Genomic DNA, 25,204 nt, shown 5'->3' on the forward strand with positions numbered 1-25,204 from the left:
GTACAGGGATCAACGTCTGTGCTGGAACATGTAGGACCAAGGCCCACCTAATATTGGTCCCCATTTACATCAGATCAGTGAGCCACAGACACTTGCGGGGTGTTCCCAGGCAGCTCATCAGAAGACCATTTGAATTTCAGCTAGGTCTTGGGAGAGAGAGTTAATCAGGTGAGGGGGACAATCAGGAATGGAGACAATCAATAGAGGAGGGTGATAGAGAGAGGGGGGCCAACTAGGAGAAGGGCAATGATCAGGAAGGAGGTCCAGGCAGCAATCAGGGTTTTATTCAAAATGCACCTTTTTGGAGGCAGCCAGTGCCAGCTGCATTTAGGGTAAACCAATTTGGTATCGTTGGCATCAAACAGGCATTAGCCCCTTTCTTAGCATATGTAAATTGTAGGCGTGGATGCTGATTGACTCTTTTGATGCATTTACCAATATGGTGGGTGAAGCACTTCTGGCTCAGAATACCTGTGTGCACACCGCCCATCATATTGAACACTATGGCAGCCAGTTTTATGCCTGTAAAATAGGCAAAGCTTCACTGGATTTCTATACTAAGGAGTTCTGCTTGCCAGGAGTCCTTACACAAAAATGTTTGAAAATCTTTGGTATAAATATCATGAGGAAACTAAATAGTAAATAAAGCATTGCATTTCCTTCATCTTTTACAATGAGCTCTTGAGGTAGATCCTTTACTGACATGCCTGCAGGCTGGCACGTGAATCTTGTAATTAAATTAAATGGCAGGAAACAGCTTATCCGTATGCATGACCATAGAGGAATTTACATTGTTTGAAAATAAAACATTCCCAAAATGTCAGTGAAGTTTGGGAGCAAGGATGGACGTAATGTATATAAGTAATAGAATTTCATACTCCTCACCGGTCATGTACAGCTGTGAGTGAAAGGTGGCTGTATCTTCCCAATTATTTTGAAACAAGAGAAATGATTTTCTCAATTATTTTACATTGTTATTTCATCAATGTAGCCATTTTTATGGTTTAGTTAAAAAAATCACCTGCACATAGTCACTAAAAAGATGACATTTAATAATTGTGCTTTAAGGTGTCGATGATCCCTCTCCTCCACACCCTGTGGAAATATTTCCCAACTGCACCACTATTAAACCTTAAAGATGTGCCAAGAGCTCTGCTGAAATTGCAGGGGCAAAGATTTTGCTGGGTCTGCTCTATTGGTTCATGTGTTGTGGAAGTATGGTAGGGGGTGGCAGACAGAAGAGGAATACAGCACCACTGACATTGTCTAAAACGACAGAGATGAGTTAATTAGCCTGACTGCGGCAACCACATCACATCCATACGGGTGTTCAGCAGTTCCTGCGGCGACTGAGGTCTGGAATGTCAGAACCATATCCCATCATCCAGATGCATCAAATATACCTGGGACTGTCAGAAGCAATGGAGAGCAACTGATTCTTTTAGCGGATATTCTGGATGGAAATATTAGAAATTAGAATATCCTCAGTACCTTGCTCTATGGCAGCAAGGCCTGGACAACGTATGTCAGCCAAGAGCGACGTCTCAATTCATTCCATCTTCGCTGCCTCCGGAGTATACTTGGCATCAGGTGGCAGGACCGTATCTCCAACACAGAAGTCCTCGAGGCGGCCAACATCCCCAGCTTATACACACTACTGAGTCAGCGGCGCTTGAGATGGCTTGGCCATGTGAGCCGCATGGAAGATGGCAGGATCCCCAAAGACACATTGTACAGCGAGCTCGCCACTGGTATCAGACCCACCGGCCGTCCATGTCTCCTCTTTAAAGACGTCTGCAAACGTGACATGAAATCCTGTGACATTGATCACAAGTCGTGGGAGTCAGTTGCCAGGGTTCGCCAGAGCTGGCGGGCAGCCATAAAGACGGGGCTGAAGTGTGGCGAGTCGAAGAGACTTAGCAGTTGGCAGGAAAAAAGACAAAAGCGCAAGGGGAGAGCCAACTGTGCAACAGCCCCGACAAACAAATTTTTCTGCAGCACCTGTGGAAGAGCCTGTCACTCTAGAATTGGCATTTATAGCCACTCCAGGCGTTGCTCCACACACCACTGACCACCTCCAGGTGTTTACCCATTGTCGCTCGAGATAAGGAGGCCAAAGAAGTAAGAAGTATATTAGAAATTACTACTTATGCTGTATTCAATATGCCTCAGTCTTTGCTTTTGTACATTATTTAAGTTTTAAAAGACTGGATGGTAGTTTTAGCCTGTACGAATATAGTTTAGTACATAATCTTTTCCACCATCTGATAGGATTTCCAATATGTTCAGTCTATGTATATTTTGGTAAGTGATTGACTGTAATCATTAAAGGTTTTTGATCTGGGTTTTGTTTTCTTCACAAGGCAGTAAGCATAAATGCAAATTTTAGATTGTAAGAGATTACAGAAACTGTTGGGAAGCTGGTTGATCAAGAAAACATTATCAGAGGAATCTGAACGATAATCCACCATAGTTATATTATTTGATATCAGCTACAAGGTGTATGATATAATATTCCCAGGCTAACTCGACAACAAAGTTCAGTTTTAAGGGTTTCGAATCATAGTGTAATACAGCACTGAAACAGTCCCTTCGGCCCACTGAGTCTGTGCCAACTATCAACCACCCATTTATACTAATCCTACATTAACCCCATATTCCCTACCACATCCCCATCTTCCCTCAATTCTTCTACCACCTACCTACACTAGGGGCAATTTACAATGGCCAATTTACCTATCAACCAGCAAGTCTTTGGCTGTGGGAGGAAACCGGAGCACCTGGCAGACACCCACACAGTCATCGGGTGAATTTGCAAACTCTGCACAAGCAGTACCCAAAACTGAACCGGGGTCACTGGAGCTGTGAGGCTGCGGTGCTAACCACCGCGCCACTCCGTTACTTTAATTACACATCTGATAATCGGATCATTTCATCATTTTTAAAATAAGATAATTTACCCTCATTTTCCTAAGTTTCTGTTTATTTAACATGTCTTACTTTTCATACTAAATCTTACACCTGTCACTAGATCACAAGTTACTTAGGAAAGATCAGCATCAATTTGTATTTGATGTCTGCTCAGTTCCTGATCATGTTAATGCCAGTCACTTTGGTAGAATAGCAAGACTGCTTCTCTTCTTGTCATTAATATAATGAACATTATAGTTTTATTTTATAGAATTATATAAATTATAACTTTCATTGGAAAATCATCAGCTGCACAATAGCAGCGATCCTGCCATAATCGCCAGCAAAGGACATCTTTTACAGTATCGCTTGAATAAAGAAGGCTGAGGGATGACCTAATAGAGGTTTTTAAATTTATGAAAGGTTTTGATAGAGTGGATACACAGAGAATGTTTCCACTTGTGGGAAAGGGAAAGAGCAGGCCACCAATATAAGATGGTCACCAAGAAATCCAATTGGGAATTCAGAAGAAAATTCTTTACCCAAAGAGTGATGAGAATGTGGAACTTGCTACCACAGGGAGTGGTTGACGTGAATGGTATAGATGGGTATTTAAGGAGAAGATAGATAAGCATATGAGGGAGAAGGGAACAGAGGGTTATGATGATAGATTTAGATAAGGAAAAATAGGAGTAGGCTCAAGTGGAGTATAAATGCTGGCATGGACTGGCTGAGCTGAATTTTCTGTTTCTGTACTGTATATTCTATGTAATCCTATAGGTTTTTACCGCAAAGGAGACATTAAGATTATTCAGCTCTCAAAGTATCAATTTATTTTTAGCTAACTAGGCTGTTAGTCAACAGTAATCAACAATTGAATTTACGATAATTGATTGGCCCCTTTCGAGGAAACAGCATAATCACTAGAATCAACAATTTTCATGATCTTATTGCCTTAAAATTACAGACTTTTCAGTTTCAGAATGTGTTTCAGGTTGAATTGCTTTCCACAATGGCCTCTCATTAGAACTGATGTAGATTCAATTCCCTGATATATCTCATTACTTACAAAGAAGTCACAGCATAAAAATATTGCCACGGGACAACGACTCAGAGAAGCATTTCAGAAAGCAGACTAAAAGGAATGACTACACAAAATTATAGTAAATACCATTTACGGCTTCCCTCATGGTTTAGCTGCCTAAGTCAGTGCGCAGCTGAGCATAAGGACCAGCAGTTTCCCAAGTCTGATCTGTGCTCTGTTACTTGATCTCAGCCAGGCAGTGATGCAGCATTACAGTTCATCTCAATGCTCCTAGGTTCAGAAGGGGAATATCGGACATGGTTCCCACTTTGGAATGTTGTCTGGCAACTGTTACTGCAAGTGCCAGTGTATGGACATGATTGGTTTGGTTAGAATGTTCCCCTCTGCCCCCATCCTTTTGATGATTGGCAGGCTCCTGTATGAATAATACTACATGGCAGAGGGCCTGGTTCCTATGGAACTACTCTTCAGCAAGAAGTCAACTCCACTGGGAGAGGAGGAAAGGGGAACAAAAGAAGTCAGAAAAATGAGGAAACAACTAATTTTAAAAAAATCACTGACAGCTAAAATTCCAGGATTTTAAATATTATTTAAGTTTTGACTAAAAGTTCTACTTTTTCTCAAGCAATATACAACCTGCAATTATTCCTTGATTTCACACTCGCTGCCATCAGCTCAGATACTGACATTGTGCATATATTAGAGGCAGACACCTGGCATGAGTGGGCTGCAGCTGGGGCAGGAGGCAAGGATAGCACAGGTGCCAGCTGGATAAAGGGAAACATTGCACTAGGTAATGCTTCAGAGGACTCAGATGAGGGCATTGATGGGGCAGCCCACAGAAGAACATTGATGGGGGGCAGTGAGGTGGGGGGGGGGGGGGGGGGGGGGTATGCACAACAAAATGCTTGGTCCATTATGAAGACTGCCATGAAGCCTGCAGTCAATGTAAGGAGCATGGAGGAGCCTAGGACCAACTTGGTGCATGGCTTTATGCAGAGCTTGGAGCCCTGCTTTTCCAGCATGGAAGTGGTGACCAACTCTATTCGCAATCTTGTAGGCCCAAGCAAAATAATAGCTGATATTAGAGCTTCCATTGCAGCACAAGCAGCTTCCAACCAGAAGTCTGAGTGCTTCGGTGGAAGTCCAGACTGCTATCATGAAAGGTCAGCTTGCTGCTATCATGGTTATGGATTACAGTGTGCAAAGGGGCTTGCAGGGTGTCACAGTAGTCCAGAGCAGTCCAGCAAATAGTGCTCCAACTGATTACTAGGATTGCTGAGATGCCAGTAAAAATTCCTTCAGCATGTGCCACACCACTCCCTGTAGAGTTTACAACTTGAAACATCTATAGAAAGAACTTGTAACAACAGCCAGTAGAAACCAATGAGCAACTAACCTGTAAGTAGTTGATTATCCCTTTAAATAATGCTAGTGGGTGGGGTGGGGGGGGGAGGGGTTACGGGCGGCAGGGGAGTCCTTCCTGTTGTTGAATGCATCTTCAGCTGTGAAAGACTAAGTGAAGGCATTGGCAGAACGTGGAACTCCAAAATGGTGCTGTTGGCATCAAATCAGGGCTGCATGCTGATTGACATCATGATCGGCCTGCTCTGCATACTTCTGGAAGACAGTCACTGCACGCACACTAATGCCTACACCAAAATTCACCTCATGAGGGTGCACATGTGCTGCGGAAGCCATTTTGGAGTTCTAAAAGTATTCATGGTGCCTATAAATTGGGTGGTTACAAGCTCAATCTTTAGCCCTGTGTCTCTCAGACAATTGGCTACAATTCAATTTTATTAAGAAACATTATTAAACAAAAGCAAGAGTAAACACAACAGGTTTCATTAGATTACAGAGCTTTACTTATCTCCTACAAACTGCTACAAACCAAAAGAAATGTCTCTAAGTCCTTGAAGCTTTCCACAGTAACATTTCACTTATACCAGCATCCATTACATGAGTGTTACCCCCAGCCCCAGCTTGTCAACTGCCTGAAGGAGAAATTAACTAAAGGAGCGGCACAGTGGCGCAGTGGTTAGCACCGCAGCCTCACAGCTCCAGCGACCCAGGTCAATTCTGGGTACTGCCTGTGTGGAGTTTGCGAGTTCTCCCTGTGTCTGCGTGGGTTTCCTCCGGGTGCTCCGGTTTCCTCCCACATGCCAAAGACTTGCAGGTTGATAGGTAAATTGGCCATTAGCAATTGCCCCTAGTATAGGTAGGTGGTAGGGAAATATAGGGACAGGTGGGGATGTTTGGTAGGAATATGGGATTAGTGTAGGATTAGTATAAATGGGTGGTTGATGGTCGGCACAGACTCGGTGGGCCGAAGGGCCTGTTTCAGTGCTGTATCTCTAAACTAAACTAAGGTAGATGTGGGCAATAATTATACTGTTTTTGAAATCTGAACTAAAGCAAAAGAATATCATACCAAAGAGGTCTGTTTCACAATTAGCTACAGCTATTACTCATAGTGGGGTTTAAAGTCATCAGGATGGTCTCCCAGAACCCTGTTTCCAGCCATCCAATTCTCTTCAAGATGAAGCCAAGCTGTGAGAGTCTCACTTGCAGGATCTCCTGATGTGCCAAACAGTCACGAATGATTAGCCATGTCTCCTTCTTCTATCCAGGTAATCAATATGTGGTGCTTCTGTCACATAGGTGAACCTGACAATTAACCCATATGAAACAATCTACCTAAACTGAAGTAAGTCGTCCACCCTTTGAAGTGATGTATACAATTCAACTGTATCTCAGATACACAGTCTATTTTCCACCTTTCTAATTTAACAAATTAATGAGTCACCTTCTGGCCAACTTACAAAATTCTATTAAGGAAATATGAGGGTCTTTTCTGATTAGAAACAAGATCAATCTTCGCAGGTAAATCTTCAAAAATTGCTCTTGATGCTAATTTGCAGATCCTACACTTTGATGTATATCTGATCCAAGCAAGCATTCAGTCAAAAAATGGACCAGCTTGTTTTCTATTCATCAATGACTTACATTTCAGTACTGTCCCTCTTGTACAAGGATATCTCAGAACTTTTTATAGGGCAGCAAACCACTGAGTAGGAAGAACAGAGAGAAAAGAGAAGATTGGGTCTAAAGTATGGTTGAACAGTGTGATCTTTAGATAGCTCCTGAAAGCAGGGAGGGAGGTGGCAATGTGAAAGTGTGGATAGATGGAGTTCCAGAGGATGGGAGCATAATGATGGAGGGTGTGGCTGCTGATGCTGGAGTGGAGGGAGGAGTGAAGGAAGAGTAAACTAGTGTTGAAGATGTATTCAGGGACTTAAGGCAGGAAATCACTGAGATAGGTTAGGTCAAGTCCATAGGAAGATTTGAAGTGAGGGAAACAAATCTCATTAACTGCCATTACACATTCTGAACCAATGAAAACGAGAAAGGATATATCTCTGATCCAAGCAAAAGAAAAATCTCAATTATTCAGAATTTCAATGTTTAACATGGTGAACATGATCTAATTATCACCTGAGGTACAAAGCTAATCTGTCCTGTGTCAGTGCCATGTAAAAGGTTATTTTTTGATGAGTGGTACAATGGTGCAGTATATAGCAGCTCCAGCAGAATGTGCCATGAAATGGTAAGCTTTGAGTTGGCCCTCACAAGTTAGTGAGCTTGGCTGTGGCATCAGGGAGGTATAAAGTAGAGGCCATGTGCTTCCCATAGGGAAGGAAAAAAGGAGATTAATCCTGCATTAATCATGGGCTCCTCCTTGCCACTGGTTACTGAGCAGCACTGGCAAAGGAATGGGAGCGTGCTGCCTGGCTTTTCTCTTGGCCAGGGTATGACGTGCAGCAGAAGGAAACCTAGAAAAGGCAAAGGTGAGAAATATATAAAGTAACTCAGCCCTCAAAAAGGATAATTCACATTGACATTTTCTGTATTATTTTAACAATTTTGAGAGTGCATTGTATTATTTTACAATCATTTAAAAATAATGACGTTTGAGTAAGATGTAAATGTTGGAAGCTGCTCACTTTTACAATCTACCAGAACAGAATTTGATCATCACTTTATTGTTGCAGTTCAGCCATTTATTTATTAGGATCTAAAAGCTGAAGTTGATCTTTTATCATTGAACATAGATTCATTAAAGTATTAATTATCCTTTTTGGCAGCATATCAAAATTGTTTTAGTTAAGAAAATAAGTTGTAACTTCAGAGATAACATTGTCAATCCTTTAAATTCTAGCACCAAAATAAGTTAATCAAACATTTTTTTAAATTACTTGTTGGACATTAATACATTCAGAGAGCATATACATAGGGTTGGGAGTCAGCAATAAGGTTCAAATATACTTTGATTGTTCAGGTGATGTCATAAGAATGAAGCTCATGTGGTTTATCGAGTCATCTGAGACTCCAAGATTGAAGTATAACTTTATTATTTGCTTGTGACAATCCATCATCACTTTGCTTTACAGTGTAGCAGTCTCAAAGAAATGAACTAATGCTAAACTCAGATATAGGCAGAGCTAGGAGTGGCACTCCTCTACTCCGGGGCTTCAGATGTGTCTAATATATAAAAAAACTGGACAGCAAAGGGCAATGTGGATCATAGTCAGTGCTCCTGATTTTCAGCACTGCTATTTTCCAGTGATTAATTTTAAAACCCACCTTTCCTGCATTTACTTTACAATGTGAAGGCATTAGTCAATAAAGTCAGCAATAAACATTGGAATTCAAGCCAGAACCTCACTCTGGCCTGACCACTTTTCCAGGACACAGTTTCATTTTTGGTTTCACAAAAGGAGGTAACCCTAACTGGAGCTGAAATGACGCCGACTGAAGACGCTGACAGGCTATTTGTGATGAGATTACTATAAAATACTGTCATCATACCATTTACAAGAATGTGTGACATAGGAATTATTTCTGATTTGTATAATAATGTAAAGGAATATGGAATCTTCCAAATATTATATTCAGTATTATTTTATGCTTGAAAACAGCAATGTGCCAATTAATGGAAAATATATAACATAATTAAGGCATGTAACATCCACCCTACACAAGTGCCAGGCAATGACCATCTCAACAAGAGAGAATCTAACCATCTCCCCATGACATTCAATGGCATTAGCATCACTGAATCCCCAACCATCAAGATCGTGGGGGTTACCATTGACCAGAAACTTAACTGGACCTGCCATACTGTGGCTACAAAATCAGGTTAGAAGCTGGGAATTTTGAGGCGAGTATCTCACATCCTGACTCCCCAAAGCCGTCTACAAGCATAAGTCAGGAGTGTGATGAATACTCTCCACTTGCCTGAATGAGGGTGGCTCCAACAACACTCAAGAAGGTCGGCACCATCCAGGAGAAAGCAGCCCGCTTGATCGGCAGCCCATCCACCAACTTAAACAGTCACTCCCTCCACCACCGATGCAAAGTGGCAGCAGTGTGTACTATATACAAGATGCACTGCAGCAACGCACCAAGTCTCCTTCAACTGTACCTTCCAAAACTGCGACCTCTACCACCTAGAAGGACAATGGCAGCAGACGCATAGGAACACCCAATGCCTGCAAGTTCCCCTCCAATCCACACACCACCCTGACTTGGAACTATATCGCCATTCCTTCACTATCACAGGTTCAAAATCCTGGAACTCCCTTCCCAACAACACTGGGAGTGTACTTACACCACAAAGACTGCAGCGATTCAAGAAGACAGCTCACTACCAGCTTCTCAAGGGCAATTAGGGATGGGCAACAAATGCTGGCCTTGCCAGTGATGCCCACATCCCATGAAAGAATAAAAAAAACGTAAATGAGTGACTAAAGGAAAAGTCTTGTGGCTACAAGAAATGAGTGCTGTATTATCACTCTGATTGCATAGTAACCTATGGCAATATGCTAATAGTGTTTAAAAGTAGACATTAGCAATTCAGATCTATAAATAAATTAGACAGAATTAGTTTACATTTTAAATCTTATCCAATCCTATACTCCGTCAAATGCTAATAAATAAATTTATATTCCACAATTGTATCCATGGAAACAGTATTTGCAGTGGATAAAAAGTAACAACTTCAATTTATTGAATTAGATGAAGTGAAGCAGAAATATCTGATAACTTCCCTCCCCCACCCCAATTAAGATCTAAAATGGAGTAGAGTGGGATCATGGAATGCTCCTTCACAAACACACAACTTCAGAATGAAGCACAGATCTGCTCCCACAATCTGCTGATAGATGTGACTAGTCCTTTGGACCACAATCTTTCTGTAACAACAACCTTAGGTAGCTCTCCAAATGCTTGTCACAGGATTGTTGTGCCAGCTGTATGCAATTCCTATTTATTTAGCAGTTAAGTGTTATATGGAATAAAATATTGGTGGATGTCTGATAAATCAGTTCCCATTCTCATGAACTGCTCCCTGGATGATATTTAATTTTGTAATTTAAAACATTTCACAGTGGTGCAATGCTTTGGAATGTTGTACTTTTCCTCAGGAATTTAAGTGAGCCCCTCTCTGCTACAGTATGCAGTTGCCATATTATTTCTGTCCATGAATGCTGCTATGCTTCAGGTTTAAAAAGTAATGCACTTTAAGGGCTGAATTTTCGCAGCCGTCGAAGGCAGGAACAGAGGCCGGGGTGTGTTGGGGGGAGGGGGATGGGGGGTGGGGGTTACAAAAATACTGATGCCGGGCAGCATGTCAATTTCAAGGGGCCAATCCTGGCTCCGGCATTAATCATCAAGGCAGGGGAAAGGGTGGGACTGAGATCCTGCTCACCTCCCGATTGAGGCCAAATAAATTTGTTAAAAATCTCATTTAGAGCTTGTTGAAGGGGGTGGATATAATATTTAAAAGAGCAAATGGGTTTCATAAGCTTTCAATTTCTGAACAGCTGAGGGGAGGCGGGTACACAATAAGGAAAGTGGGCACTTAGTGCCTGGGCTTTGAACAGATTTAGCACCACAGGGGCAGATGAGCAGATGGCAAGATTGCCAAGGACAATTGTGTGGCCACCTACCCAGAAGGAAGACTCCAGACAGCAATGAGGGCACAACTGTCAGATTTTGGGCCCAGTGTTGATGAAGGGCAACACCCTTCACAGGAAGGGCAGAACCTCGGGCATCAGGACAGCACAGGAGAGAAAAGAAGGCAAAGGAAGCCAAACTGTCAACACAGGATTGACCACTGAAGACAGAGCGACAGATGGTCATAGACATCTGTGCCCTTTTCGCCAAAGACCTCACATCTCATAGCACTGGTTGCCATGCCCTGCCAGTGGCTGTCAAAGCCTTGAACTTCTCCAGTTCTGGCTCCTTCCGAGGATCAGCTTCGGACCTTAGTAGCACTGCATTCCGCTGTTCAATTATGTCACTATTCTGTCATTAACACTCTCTCTACACTAATGCTTTGTCTTTCACCAACAATTATCACATTCTCTTTGCCTTTGCCCCATGATCTCCTTGTCAGTTAATCTCTCCAGCCCTCTGCCCTATCACACACCTTCTCTTTTGTTCCCTTCCTACCTCCCCACCCCCACTTTACTTGCTTAAAACCTATTACATTTCTAACCGTTGTCAATTCTGATGAAAGGTCACTGCCCTGAAACATTAACTCTGCTTTTCTCGCCACAGATGCTGCCTGACCTGCTGAGTATTTCCAGCACATTATTTTTATTTCAGATTTCCAGCATCCGCAGTATTTTGTTTTTATTATAGCGGTGTCAGGAGAGGCCTGGAAGCAGGACCCAGTAACAGAAGGCCTTTGAAAAGGGAATAGCAGCCATGACTGGACTTGCCGTTCAATGAAGCAATGGAGCATCAGGGACCACAGAGGGCCAGTGCTGGCCTGGGCAGGCATCCCTGAGGGGCACCACGATCTTCATATGCCTCCCTTGAGGTTTTAACAGATGTGGTCACAGGCCAGCTGGACATTCAATGGGTGGTAGCCCTTTCTGTTGAGAAATATGGCTGGCTGGTCTGTTGGTGCCTTGCTGGCTATGTGGGTGCAGTTGATGATCCCTGAGGGAATCCATTGATGGCGGCAAAACCCAATGCCCTCTGTGCCTGCACTGGCCCATCTGTGTCAAAGTGGATATAGACCCCCACTCTCCGGAATATGGCATCCATGACCTGCCTGATGCCGGGATGAGCTGCCAACTGAGAGATGCCACCCAGGTCCACAGCTGATCCCTGGAACAACCTAGTTGTATAAAAATGAGGGCAATGGTGTCCTTGATGGCTGCAGGTAAGGGACTGCCATAGGGGTCGTGAGGCCTCAGGTCATTGTGGATTGGAGCACAAATGTCTGAGATCATCTGCCTAGATAGGCACAGTCTCCTACTGCACTGGCGCTCTGTTTTTGCAGGTAGCTGACTGTTGGGCGGTAGACCAGATGTCTTGGGTAGCGCCTTCTTCTCCTTGCAGACCCCACTGTGCTTCTCTGGCCTCCACCTGTCCAGGTGGTTACATCTGCTGCAGCTCATCCTAACTGCTCTGTACAATGTCAGAGTAGCCTGTTCCCATCTGAACTCCCTCAGCCGAGCTTTTTGCATTCACCAGGCCCTCCCCTGCCAATCCCAACTGCCCAAGTGATGCCAGCAGGCTCACATCCCTCTCTAGATTCCTACCACTCACCACTGACAAATGCAAGTCTTTCAGTGGCAGCAATGGCTACTCTGTGGCACTGCTTGGGCAAATGAGGTTTATTCTGGGGCTCTACAATATGTTAAACAGCCCTTCCATTAGTCCTTATGGTCCCCCGCAGTCTTCATGACTTCGACACCCCGATCATATTCCAGAGATTGTGTTTTCCCCATGCCCTCCTATTGAAACTTAGAAACTGCTCCTGTCAAGCTTTTCAATGAGCTCAACAGCCAATTAATTGGAGGTGTGTGGACTTCCCATTCCCTCCCTCCCAGCGACCCTTTCAAAATTGCTTCGTGTTCTAAAGGTGGCGGGATCCACTGCCTACCTCTAAGAATGCGATTTTCAACCCGCGCACGTAAAATTCAGCCCGTGGAGTTTCCTTCCTACAGGTGGTAAATCATTCCTAGAACCCCACTTGAATTTTAAATGTTAATATTTTTCTTACTTTTCCTTTCTGTTTCTTTTATCTCTTAATCCAATTGTTCTTTCCCTCTCTTTGTTTCTTTTCCAATTTATTTTCTAATTTGACTCTGATTCACCCTATTTCCTTTCCATCATTTGATCTGTTTCTTCCTCTATTCTTAAATTTAATTGGTTATGAAGATATACTGGTTCTGCCATTATCCAAAGTCCAGAAGACCTGTTGACATCACCACACTATTAACAATTCACACTTTTTTTATTCATTCATGGGATGTGGGCATCACTGGTTAAGCCAGCATTTATTGCCCATCCCTAATTTCCCTTGAGAAGGTGGTGGTGAGCTGCCTTCTTGAACCCCTGCAGTCCATATGGGGTAGGTACACTAACAAGTGTTGTTCGGAAGGGAGTTCCAGGATTTTGGCCCAGCAACAGTGAAGGAACGGCGATATAGTTCCAAGTCAGGATGGTGTGTGGTTTGGAGGGGAACTTGCAGGTGGTGGTGTTCCCATGCTTCTGCTGCCCTTATCCTTCTAGGTGGTAGAGGTCGCGGGTTTGGAAGGTGCTGTTGAAGGAGGCTTGGTGCGTTGCTGCAGTGCATTTTGAAGATGGTACACACTGCTGCCACTGTGCAGCAGTGGTGGAGGGAGTGAATGTTGGTGAATGGGGTGCCAGTCAAGAGAGCTGCTTTGTCCTGGATGGTGTCAAGCTTCTTGAGTGTTGTTGGAGTTGCACCCATCCAGGCAAGTGGAAATACATCACACTCCTGACTTGTGCCTTGTAGATGGTGGACAGGCTTTGGGGAGTCAGGAGGTGAGTTACTTGCTGCAGGATTCCTAGTCTCTGACCTGCTCTTGTAGCCATGGTATTTATATGGCAGGTCCAGTTAAGTTTCTGGTAAATGGTAACCCCCAGGAAGTTGATAGTGGGGGATTCAGCAATTGTAATGCCATTGAATGTCAAGGGGAGATGGTTAGATTCTCTCTTATTGGAGATGGTCATTGCCTGGCACTTGTGTGGCGCGAATGGTACTTGCTACTTATCAGCCCAAGCCTGGACGTTGTCCAGGTCTTGCTGCATTTCTACACAGATTGCTTCAGTATCTGAGGAGTCACGAATGGTGCTGAACATTGTGCAATCATCAGCGAACAGCCCCACTTCTCACCTTATGATTGAAGGAAGGTCATTGATGAAGCAGCTGAAGATGGTTGGGCCGAGGACATTACCCTGAGGAACCTTCAACAACCACAACCATCTTCCTTTGCACCACTTATGAGTCCAACCAGCAGAGAGTTTTCCCTCTGATTCCCATTGACTCCAGTTTTGCTAGGGCTCCTTGATGCCATAATCGGTCAAATGCTGCCTTGATGTCAACGGCAGTCACTCTCACTTCATCTCTTGAGTTCAGCTCTTTTGTCCATGTTTGAACCAAGGCTGTAATGAGGTCAGGAGCTGAGTGGCCCTGGCGGAACCCAATCTGAGCGTCAGTGAGCAGGTTATTGCTAAGCAAGTGCCGCTTGATAGCATTGTTGATGACACCTTCCATCACTTTGCTGATGATTGACAGTAGACTAATAGGGTGGTAATTAGCTGGGTTGGATTGTCCTGCTTTTTGTGTACAGGACATAACTGGGCAATTTTCCACATTGCTGGATAGATGGCAATGTTGCAGCTGTACTGGAACAGCTTGGCTAGGGATGCGGCAAGTTCTGGAGCACAGGTCTTCAGTATTATTGCCGGAATGTTTTCAGGGCCCATAGCCTTTGCAGTATCCAGTGCCTTCAGTTGTTTCTTGATATCACGTGGAGTGAATCGAATTGGCTGAAAACTGGCATCTGTGATGCAGGGGACTTCAGGAGGAGGCCGAGATGGATCATCCACTTGGCACTTCTGGCTGAAGACTGCTGCAAATGCTTCAGCCTTATCTTTTGCACTGATGTGCTGGGCTCCCCCATCATGGGGATATTTGTGGAGCCACCTCCTCCTGTTAGTTGTTTAATTGTCCACCACCATTCATGACTGGATGTGGCAGGACTGCAGAGCTTAGATCTGATCCGTTAGTTATGGGATCGCTTAGCTCTGTCTATCGCATGCTGCTTACGCAGTCTGGCATGCAAGTAGTCTGTGCAGAGACTCATCGACAGGATTGCGATTGTCTGCAACGAATTTGGCCTAACCATCAGCCTCAAGAAAACAAACATCATGGGACAGGACAGGCGGCACAGTGGCGCAGTGGTTAGCACCGCAGCCTCACAGCTCCAGGGACCCGGGTTCGATTCCGGGTACTGCCTGTGTGGAGTTTGCAAGTTCTCCCTGTGTCTGCGTGGGTTTTCTCCGGGTGCTCCGGTTTCCTCCCACAAGCCAAAAGACTTGCAGGTTGATAGGCAAATTGGCTGTTATAAATTGTCACTAATATAGGTAGGTGGTAGGGAAATATAGGGACAGGTGGGGATGTTTGGTAGGAATATGGGATTAGTGCAGGATTAGTATAAATGGGTGGGTGATGTTCGGCACAGACTCGGTGGGCCGAAGGGCCTGTTTCAGTGCTGTATCTCTAATCTAAAAATGCTCCATCCATCAATATCGGCGACCACACTCTGGAAGTGGTTCAAGGGTTCACCTACCTAGGCTCAACTATCACCAATAACCTGTCTCTTGATGCAGAAATCAACAAGCGCATGGGAATGGCGTCCGCTGCTATGTCCAGACTGGCCAAGAGAGTGTGGGAAAATGGTGCACTGACATGGAACATAAAAGTCCGAGTGTTACAAGCCTGTGTCCTCAGTACCCTGCTTTACGGCAGCAAGGCCTGGACAACGTATGTCAGCCAAGAGCGACATCTCAATTCAATCCATCTTCACTGCCTCTGGAGACCGTATCTCCAACGCAGAAGTCCTCGAGGCGGCCAACATCCCCAGCATTTACACCCTACTGAGCCAGCGGTGCTTGAGATGGCTTGGCCATGTGAGCCGCATGGAAGATGGCAGGATTCCCCAAGGACACATTGTACAGCGAGCTCATCACTGGTATCAGATCCACCAGCCGTCCGTGTCTGCGCTTTAAAGACGTCTGCAAACGCGACAGGAAGTCCTGTGACATTGACCACAAGTCGTGGGAGTCAGTTGCCAGTGATCGCCAGAGCTGGCGGAGAGCCATAAAGGCAGGGCTAAAGAGTGGGGAGTCGAAGAGACTTAGCAGTTGGCTGGAAAAAAGACAGAAGTGCAAGGAGAGAGACAACTGTGTAACAGCCCAGACAACCAATTTTATCTGCAGCGCCTGTGTAAGAGTCTGTCACTTTAGAATTTGCCTTTATAGCCACTCTAGGGTCTGCTCCACAAACCACTGACCAGCTCTAGGCACTTACCCATTGTCTCTCGAGACAAGGAGGCCAAAGAAGAAGAAGAAGAAGTCCTGTGTTGTAGTTTCACCAGGTTGACACCTCATTTTGAGGTATGCCTGGTGCTGCTCCTGGCATGCCCTCCTGCACTCTTCATTGAACCAGGGTTGGTCTGCCGGCTTGATGGTAATGGTAGAGTGGGGGATATGTCGGGCCATGAGGTTACAGATTGTGGATGAGTACAATTCTGCTGCTGCTGATGGCCCACAGCGCCTCATGGATGCCCAGATTTGCATTGCTAGAACTGATCGAAATCTATCCCATTTAGCATGGTAGTAGTGCCACACAACACGGTGGAGGGTATCCTCAATGTGAGCACTTCCAGCAGCACAAAAATAATTGAAGCTGACAATAAAAATCCAACTCACAGCACAAGTCGCAACATACTCCAATCTAGCAAATTCTGGGCCTATATTTCGTGACTGCTATTAATTATCACCTGGGAATGCTTGCATTTAGAGAAAAGTAAATAATATTCCATTCCCCGACAATATTATTGCCCACTTTGATGAGTATACAAACACTGACCCGAAAAATAAGCTGCAAATCATGAAAATGGATTAATATTTGTCTGAACCTTGGCTCTTGACTGACAATCCCTTAGGAGATCCTGAAATCAGGAACAGTACGATGAATAAATGCAATTTCTTGGTCGGTTATTTATTACAGATAATAGTTTTCTCAATGCAAAAGTTCTACTAGACTGTTTACAAAGAGAAGTTACACTTGTTGCCTGTCACAGATAATTAACACTAAAAAGCATCCCGAATTGCAAGACCAGTTACTGTCCAAAGAATGTAAATCACCAAATGGAACAGGGCTTTATTCAAAAAGTTGGGGGGGTTTTTTGGCCAATTTTGTTTCCCTCTTCCTGAGAGCCAGAAGGTGCTGAACACCTTCCAAGAACCTCACCATGTGACTGTAGTACAAGGGTTTGAAAGGGTTAATGTTTGGGACAGTCTGAGTAACACCTCCCACTGTGATGATGTAAGAGATCACATGTGAAGGAGACTTGAGAAGAATAAGAAGAAGCATCATGACTAATAGAGGAGTTCGCCATGTTTAAGTAGAGTGTATATAGTTCCTGAAATGTAGTAAACAGTTATGATTCAACTTTTTTGAACTCTTAGAAATCTCTGCGAGCCAGACTAACCCAAACATACAACATGGTGGCAAAGGTGAACACCGGTGGTTCTTGCCATATAACACCCAGAAAAATCTGAAAAATTGACAGACCTGAAAAAGTGCCAAACTTACCTAACTCAAGAAGAGGCTGTGAACATGGACAAAATGGAGAGTCGGCTTACAGAGGCATTCAGGCTGCACCATAGAGGCGTGGTGGGTCTGTGAAAAAAATCCTGGTCCAGCGATCGCAAGCTTTGAGTCAGAGAACCAAGCAACAGTCGGAGGTCTGGTGAGCAACTCTTTAAAAAGGCTACACAAGTGTTTCTGACAGTGCACAAGGCAGGCAGCACCGGAAAAAAAAACAAAAATTCTTAACAAGGACAAATCCGAGATCAGCGCCATGACACGAGGTGACTACAAGGCTGAAAAAAGTGGGAAAATGTCTGAGAAGCATGGGAAAACTTCCAATATGAGAAGAAAAATTTAAGAGAACTACCCAGTTCCTAAACTGAATGGTACTCGTCACATTTGTGCAGACTTAACCCAACTTAATAAGGCTGTCACATGAGAAATTCATCCAATGTCCTCAGCAGATGAAAGTTTGGCAAAGTTATGTTCACAAACCTCGGTGCGAATAGTGGCTTTTGGCAAGTCCCTTTGGACAAGAAGTCAAGGTTACTGACAACATTCATCACTCTGTTCGGAAGATTTTTTTCAAAATTGTCTATCATTCGATATAACATCAGCTCCTGAAATATTCCAAACAACTGTGTTGAATATTCTACAGGGCCTTAAAGGAGTAATATGCCATATGGATGACATTTTAGTTCATGGTGAATCAATCGAAGAACCTGACCTGAGAGTTACAGCAGTTTTGAATCGTCTACAAGAAGAAGGCCTGACACTTCATGAAAAGTGTGAATTCTCGAAACAGTTTATTCATTTTCTAGGGCAGACTGTTAGTAGCAAGGACACCTGCAAAAGACGAGAGCCATTACTGAATTCCTAATTCCTACTTCTGTCCAAGATCTTCAACGATTCCTTGGAATGGTTAATCAGCTGGCAAAATTTCTGCCCAATCTAGTGCAAGTTACTGAACCTTTAAGACATTGTGATGACCAGGTGAGAAACGTGTCTAGGGGTCCCTCTCAGCCTTCACCTGGTCTTACTGTAACAGGGTTTAATTTTTAAACACACTGTGTTTTGAGCTCCCCTTGGTAAATCCTTGTTCACCGCTTTCCAATTTTAAGGCAAAGAAATGAGCACAAACAGGCTTTCTTAAGTTTAAAGAAGAAAAGGTGAAATTTATTAAAACTTAAACTCTAAGTTGGTTGACGCCTACGGATACACAACGCACCCACGTTAGCATGCATACGCGATACACAATAGCAAATAGCGACAGAAAAGAGCAGAAGAAAAATAAAGTGGAGAGGTTTGAGGCAATATCTGAAGCGTTTGTTACGGTTCTTCGAGCTCACTGTAGAGTCCTTACTGAAGTCTCTGGAATCTCTGCAAGCCAGACTAACCAAAACTTACAACAGTGACCATTCTTCATGTATGAGCCTGGAAACCTAATGTCCACTAACTGTACGACCATAGAATGCCTTATAGCTGTGCTGTTAGATGATATGCATGTAAGGCTCTTTCTACTGGGCAAGTTTGCCACTTTTTTGCAGGTTGTTTGAGGTAGGATGGGAAATCTGGACATTTGGGGAGCAAGACACAGAGACCCACCCTCAACCTATGCCATAATGGGGCAATATCTACACAACATTCACTGTCTATGCATCCTCTTCTCCAGAATGAACATAACATTAATGTGAAGAAAGGGAAGCTTCCTTTTGGAAAGAAAGGTTTTTTTCACGTTTGATTTCAACTAAACCTCACTTAATAACATAAAACACAAAATAAATTCTAATGTACAATATCAAAAGTGGATTTCCATTGGGCACCTGGATGTTTAGATTTACAAGAGTGTACAGTTTATGTTCATTATTATTTTAAAAAAACCAAATATAACCTGAAACAAAAAGAACACACTCTCATTACTTTTAAGATTTTTCAGCAGAATGAGAACATTAAACCATAAATCCATGCCTTATTTGGTAAGTTTCAGAAGTTTCCTAACTCAATCTTTTTCAAAGAAAAAAATCTGCTATTACTGTGTAAGACTCTCATAGTAAAGTATTATTCCCTGCCCTCTAGTCTTCCATGTCTTAGATTTCCTTCATTCACCACTGCATGAATCATTTTACTTCCTGTTTCTACAAGGTATTTCCTGCTTAGCTGTGTCGAATAATCCCATTGCTGAAGCACAGCATTAGGAACTTGGTCAAGTTTCACTTTAACAACTCTCCATTTCAGCTGCACAATTTTTCACATCTAATTGACAGTAAAAAGGCACCAAATCGCCAACTGTTCACCTTGCAATTTCCTCTAATTATTTGTCTTCCAGACAATACAAGTTCTATGAATGTTGCTATTTTTGTGGCAATAAGTAAACTTGTTTTCTCCAATAATTTAGATTGCAAATATCCTGCCAAACATGTAACTGAGCCACATGACGACAAGCTGCTTTTTATCTCACTTTTAATGTGATAAATTACTTGAAGTTTATCACAGTGGTGAAAATATTCAGATACTGAGAGCAGTGGTGGAAGAAGGGCAGAGATTGGTTTTGAGGAGGTGTTTAAAGGAGGGAAGAAAAGTTGGAAAACAGTTCAGAGTGTGGGAACAAAATGGCTGAAGGCTGTGCAGCTGACGGTAGTGCCCGAAGAAGGGGAGTTAAAAAGGAGACCAGAATCAAAAGAGCTGAGGGCTAATGAAGGAAGTTGCAGAGCAAGGAAGGGCTGAGTGACTTGCAGATGAGGACAAGGATTTTATAATTGAATGGGGATGGGGAAACTACTCATTAATGAGGGATAATAGAGGAGCAGGATTTACTGCAGGAAAGGATGTAAAGAGCAAGGTTTTGGCTGAGTTGCAATTTGTAAGGGGGCTGAACTTGGCAGGCCTGAACAGAAAGCATTCAAGCAATCAAAAATCGAGGTGATAAAGGTGTGGATAGAGGTTTCAAAGACAGTAGGGGTAAGATGGGACAGGCAATGTTGCAGATTTGGAAATAGGTCATCTTGGTGGCAGCTGGGGTGTTGGTTTTGAAGCTCAGTTCAGAGTCAAACAGCGCACAGACACATTAAGCCTGAGCAGACAGTCAGGGAGATGGTTGGAGATGGAGAGCTAAGGATTTTTGCTTAAAACCAAACAGCATGGCCTTTATTGTACTCATGATGTTCACAATATATATTAATGATTTAGATGAGGGAACTAAATGTAATATCTCCAAATTTGCAGATGACACAAAACTGGGTGAGAGGATGAGTTGTGAGGAAGATGCAGAGAGGCTTCAGAGTGATTTGGATAAGTTAAGTGAGTGGACAAATCCATGGCAGATGCAGTATAATGTGGATAAATGTGAGGTTATCCACTTTGGTAGTAAAAGCAGGAAGGCAGATTATTATGTGAACGGCTATAAACTGAGAGAGGGGAATATGCAGCGAGACCTGAGTGTTCTTGTACACCAGTCGCTGAAGGTAAGCATGCAGATGCAACAGGTGGTAAAAAAGGCAAATGGTATGTTGGCCTTCATAGCAAGAGGATTCAAGTACAGGAGCAAGGATATCTTGCTGCAATTATTTGGCCTTGGTGAGACCACACCTGGAATATTGTGTGCAGTTTTGGTCTCCTTATCTGAGGAAGGATGTTCTTGCCATAGAGGGAGTGCAGCGAAGGTTTACCAGATTGATTCCTGGGATGGCAGGACTGACGTATGAGGAGAGATTGAGTTGGTTAGGATTATATTCGCTGGAGTTCAGAAAAGTGAGGGGGGAATCTCATAGAAACCTATACAATTCTAACAGGACTGGACAGGGTAGATGCAGGAAGGATGTTCCCGATGGTGGGGGAGTCCAGAACCAGGGGTCATAGTCTAATGATACGGGGTAAACCTTTTGGGACTGAGATGAGGAGAAATGTTTTTACCCAGAGAGTGGTGAGCCTGTGGAATTTGCTACCACAGAAAGCAGTTGAGGCCAAAACATTGTATGTTTTCAAGAAGGAGTTAGATATAGCTCTTGGGTTTAAAGGGATTAAGGGATATAGGGGGAAAGCGGGAACAGGTTACTGAGTTGGATGATCAGCCATGATCATAATGAACGGCGGAGCAGGCTCGAAGGGCCAAATGGCCTACTCCTGCTCCTATTTTCTATGTTTCTATGATAAAGCTGTGCCTCAGTTAGTAGCACTCACGCCTCTAAGTCACAAGGTTCTGGGTTCAAGTGCCACACCAGGACTTGAGCACAAAAATAAAGTCTGACACCCCAGTGCAGTATTGAGGGAGTGCTGCACAGTTGGAGGTGCCGTCTTTCAGATGAGACATTAAACGGAGCTCCTATCTGCTTACAAGGTGGATGTAAAAGATCTCATTACACTATTTCGAAGAAGAGCAGGGTTGTTATCCAGGTCAATACTTATCCCTCAATCAACATCACAAAAAAACATTATCTGGTCATTATCATATAGTTGTTTGTGGGAGTTTGCTGTGTGCATATTGGCTGCTCGTTTCCTGCATTACAACGGTGACTACACTTCAAAAAGTACTTCATTGGCTGTAAAGTGCTTTGAGTTGTCCAGTGGTCATGAAAAGTGCGATATAAACGCAAATCTTTCTTTTTATATATAATTTAAAGAAAATTCTTGGTCATTCTGAACTTGATATCAGTTATGCAGTCAGATAGTACAGAAATAGTAAAGCAAGACCACCAACACGGACCAGGAACGATGGAGGTTCAATCCTTGATGTGTACTAATTTAGCTTATCTCAGCTGGGTTGAGAGGGTTCGGATTATTATCTCATGACTGTGGTTGGAAAAATTGCACGCCTAAATGTTTCCTACATTACAACAGTGGATGCATTTTAAAGTATTTAATTAGCTGTAAAGTGCTTTGGGACATCCTGAAGTCATGAAAGGTACTACATAAATGCAAATATTTCTTCATTTCATTATCAAATGAAGACAAGATCTGGTTTAACTGTAATGTTTTCCAAAATCAAATAACCTGCTGATTCTCACTATCTGGGTTCACATATGAACAGTGGCCACTTACGCATACCAGAAATGACTGACACCTGTGGAACTGTCACCGATTATGAATCAGCTCTTTGAGAATAAAGAAATAATGGTGTGGAAAAACACATGAAAGTTCATTTGTGCTGCTGTGCCTTTACTTTTCTTGAGTGTTTAAGTTTGTATTCAGTGTTTCCTCAGTTGCTTAAATATTAATATAGTAGGATTTTCATAAGCTTTATTACACATTTTTAAGGAAATGTATTTCATTAAATACTCTTGTGATTATTATTAATTCAAAAATAAAGTAAGAGTTTGTGTTTTATTTTTTGAAAGTCAGGGATATTAAAATTCAACAGATCTTATTTGAGGACAGAAATGATGAATAGTAAATGAACTTTAACAGAAAATGGCTGGTTTTGCTGTGACACTTCATTTTCCACGCAAATATGCTTTCACAATAGCTCATCGTTACAGTGCTGTGCTGAAGCATGCATATTTTCAGATTTGAAAAACAGTAAGGCTGGCCCAGAATTTGAAATATTTACTGCACGCAAATATCTCAGTGTATAGTTGTCTGTGGTTTGACTAATAATAACATAGCACACATTTTTGGGTTATAATTTTGCCTTTCAGATCTGACTGCATAATATAAAGAAATAAGAAACTCTAAGGATACTGTGGGTTTTTGTTTGACAAATTCATTGAATTAAATACCAGTACCTACACTAGCCTTTCATCTTTCTGACGTGCCTAACATAATCCTCTCATAGAGTTCACTGCTATAATTCCTTCAGCTACTCTGACAAGACATTCCTCTGGTAGAAGTATTGGGATATTTCTTGTCAGAGAGAAAAAAAAGCTTTAATGATATTTCAAAAGCTCCAGGATGAGTATAAATCCAGATGTGAAATCTGGGCTTATCCGAACATATGCACTTTGGTGGCACCACACTAAACTTTGCTGGGATTAGAGTTAGATAAACTGTTCCTTTCCTTGGCAAGAGTTTGAGGTGAGCCATTGTCACTGAGGGTTGCATTGATTTTGATTGGATGGGAGGCTTCTCACTCATCCCTACTGAGGGCACGAACCTTCAATCTGCCTTATTACGAGTTGAAGCAGTTCTGGTCTAAAGAAGATGTGTGCAAGGGAAAGATGGTGAAATATTGCTTCTCAGCCTTTTGGCCAAGATCAAGTGTAGTATCTGTTCTTATCAGTGCTTACTTGGCAGAAGGAATTTTCCTCCACACAAGATCAGGGGGCAGGTTGTTCAACCTTGCCCGTCTAAGAGCGAAGTCCAAAGTACGGAAAGTCCTCATCAGAGAACTCCTCTTTGCTGACGATGCTGCTTTAACATCTCACACTGAAGAATGCCTGCAGAGTCTCATCGACAGGTTTGCGTCTGCCTGCAATGAATTTGGCCTAACCATCAGCCTCAAGAAAACGAACATCATGGGGCAGGATGTCAGAAATGCTCCATCCATCAATATTGGCGACCACGCTCTGGAAGTGGTTCAAGAGTTCACCTACCTAGGCTCAACTATCACCAGTAACCTGTCTCTAGATGCAGAAATCAACAAGCGCATGGGTAAGGCTTCCACTGCTATGTTCAGACTGGCCAAGAGAGTGTGGGAAAATGGCGCACTGACACGGAACACAAAAGTCCGAGTGTATCAGGCCTGTGTCCTCAGTACCTTGCTCTACGGCAGCGAGGCCTGGACAACGTATGCCAGCCAAGAGCGACGTCTCAATTCATTCCATCTTCGCTGCCTTCGGAGAATACTTGGCATCAGGTGGCAGGACTATATCTCCAACACAGAAGTCCTTGAAGCGGCCAACATCCCCAGCTTATACACACTACTGAGTCAGCGGCGCTTGAGATGGCTTGGCCATGTGAGCCGCATGGAAGATGGCAGGATCCCCAAAGACACATTGTACAGCGAGCTCGCCACTGGTATCAGACCCACCGGCCGTCCATGTCTCCGTTATAAAGACGTCTGCAAACGCGACATGAAATCGTGTGACACTGATCACAAGTCGTGGGAGTCAGTTGCCAGCATTCGCCAGAGCTGGCGGGCAGCCATAAAGACAGGGCTAAATTGTGGCGAGTCGAAGAGACTTAGTAGTTGGCAGGAAAAAAGACAGAGGCGCAAGGGGAGAGCCAACTGTGCAACAGCCCCAACAAACAAATTTCTCTGCAGCACCTGTGGAAGAGCCTGTCACTCCAGAATTGGCCTTTATAGCCACTCCAGGCGCTGCTTCACAAACCACTGACCACCTCCAGGCGCGTATCCATTGTCTCTCGAGATAAGGAGGCCCAAAAGAAAAGAAAGAAAGAAGAAGAACTTGGCAGAGGAGACCATGATCATTGATTTTTGATCCTGGGTAGGCTTTGAGTAAAATGGTTATAACCGATCTTTGAGCTTCAGGCCAGGGAGTGCGGAACACCGTTTGGGTGGTCGTGAAGGACAAGGGAGGAGATGCACCAGTTGATCGCACCTTCTTCATCAAGAAAATCCTCATCGATTGCTGTGGATTTCAAGC

The 25,204-nt window shown here is 43.4% G+C and overlaps 1 protein-coding gene and 1 pseudogene across 20 annotated transcripts in view; one reads left to right on the plus strand and one right to left on the minus strand.

Moving 5' to 3' along the window:
* Positions 1-25,204, minus strand: part of LOC137345926 (histone deacetylase 9-like) — a 1,063,883-nt gene that overhangs the window by 264,832 nt on the left and 773,847 nt on the right. The window lies entirely within an intron of this gene.
* Positions 23,826-23,939, plus strand: LOC137351953 (U2 spliceosomal RNA; annotated as a pseudogene).

This window comes from Heterodontus francisci, chromosome 2, assembly GCF_036365525.1.
Source record: "Heterodontus francisci isolate sHetFra1 chromosome 2, sHetFra1.hap1, whole genome shotgun sequence".
Lineage (NCBI taxonomy): Eukaryota > Metazoa > Chordata > Chondrichthyes > Heterodontiformes > Heterodontidae > Heterodontus > Heterodontus francisci.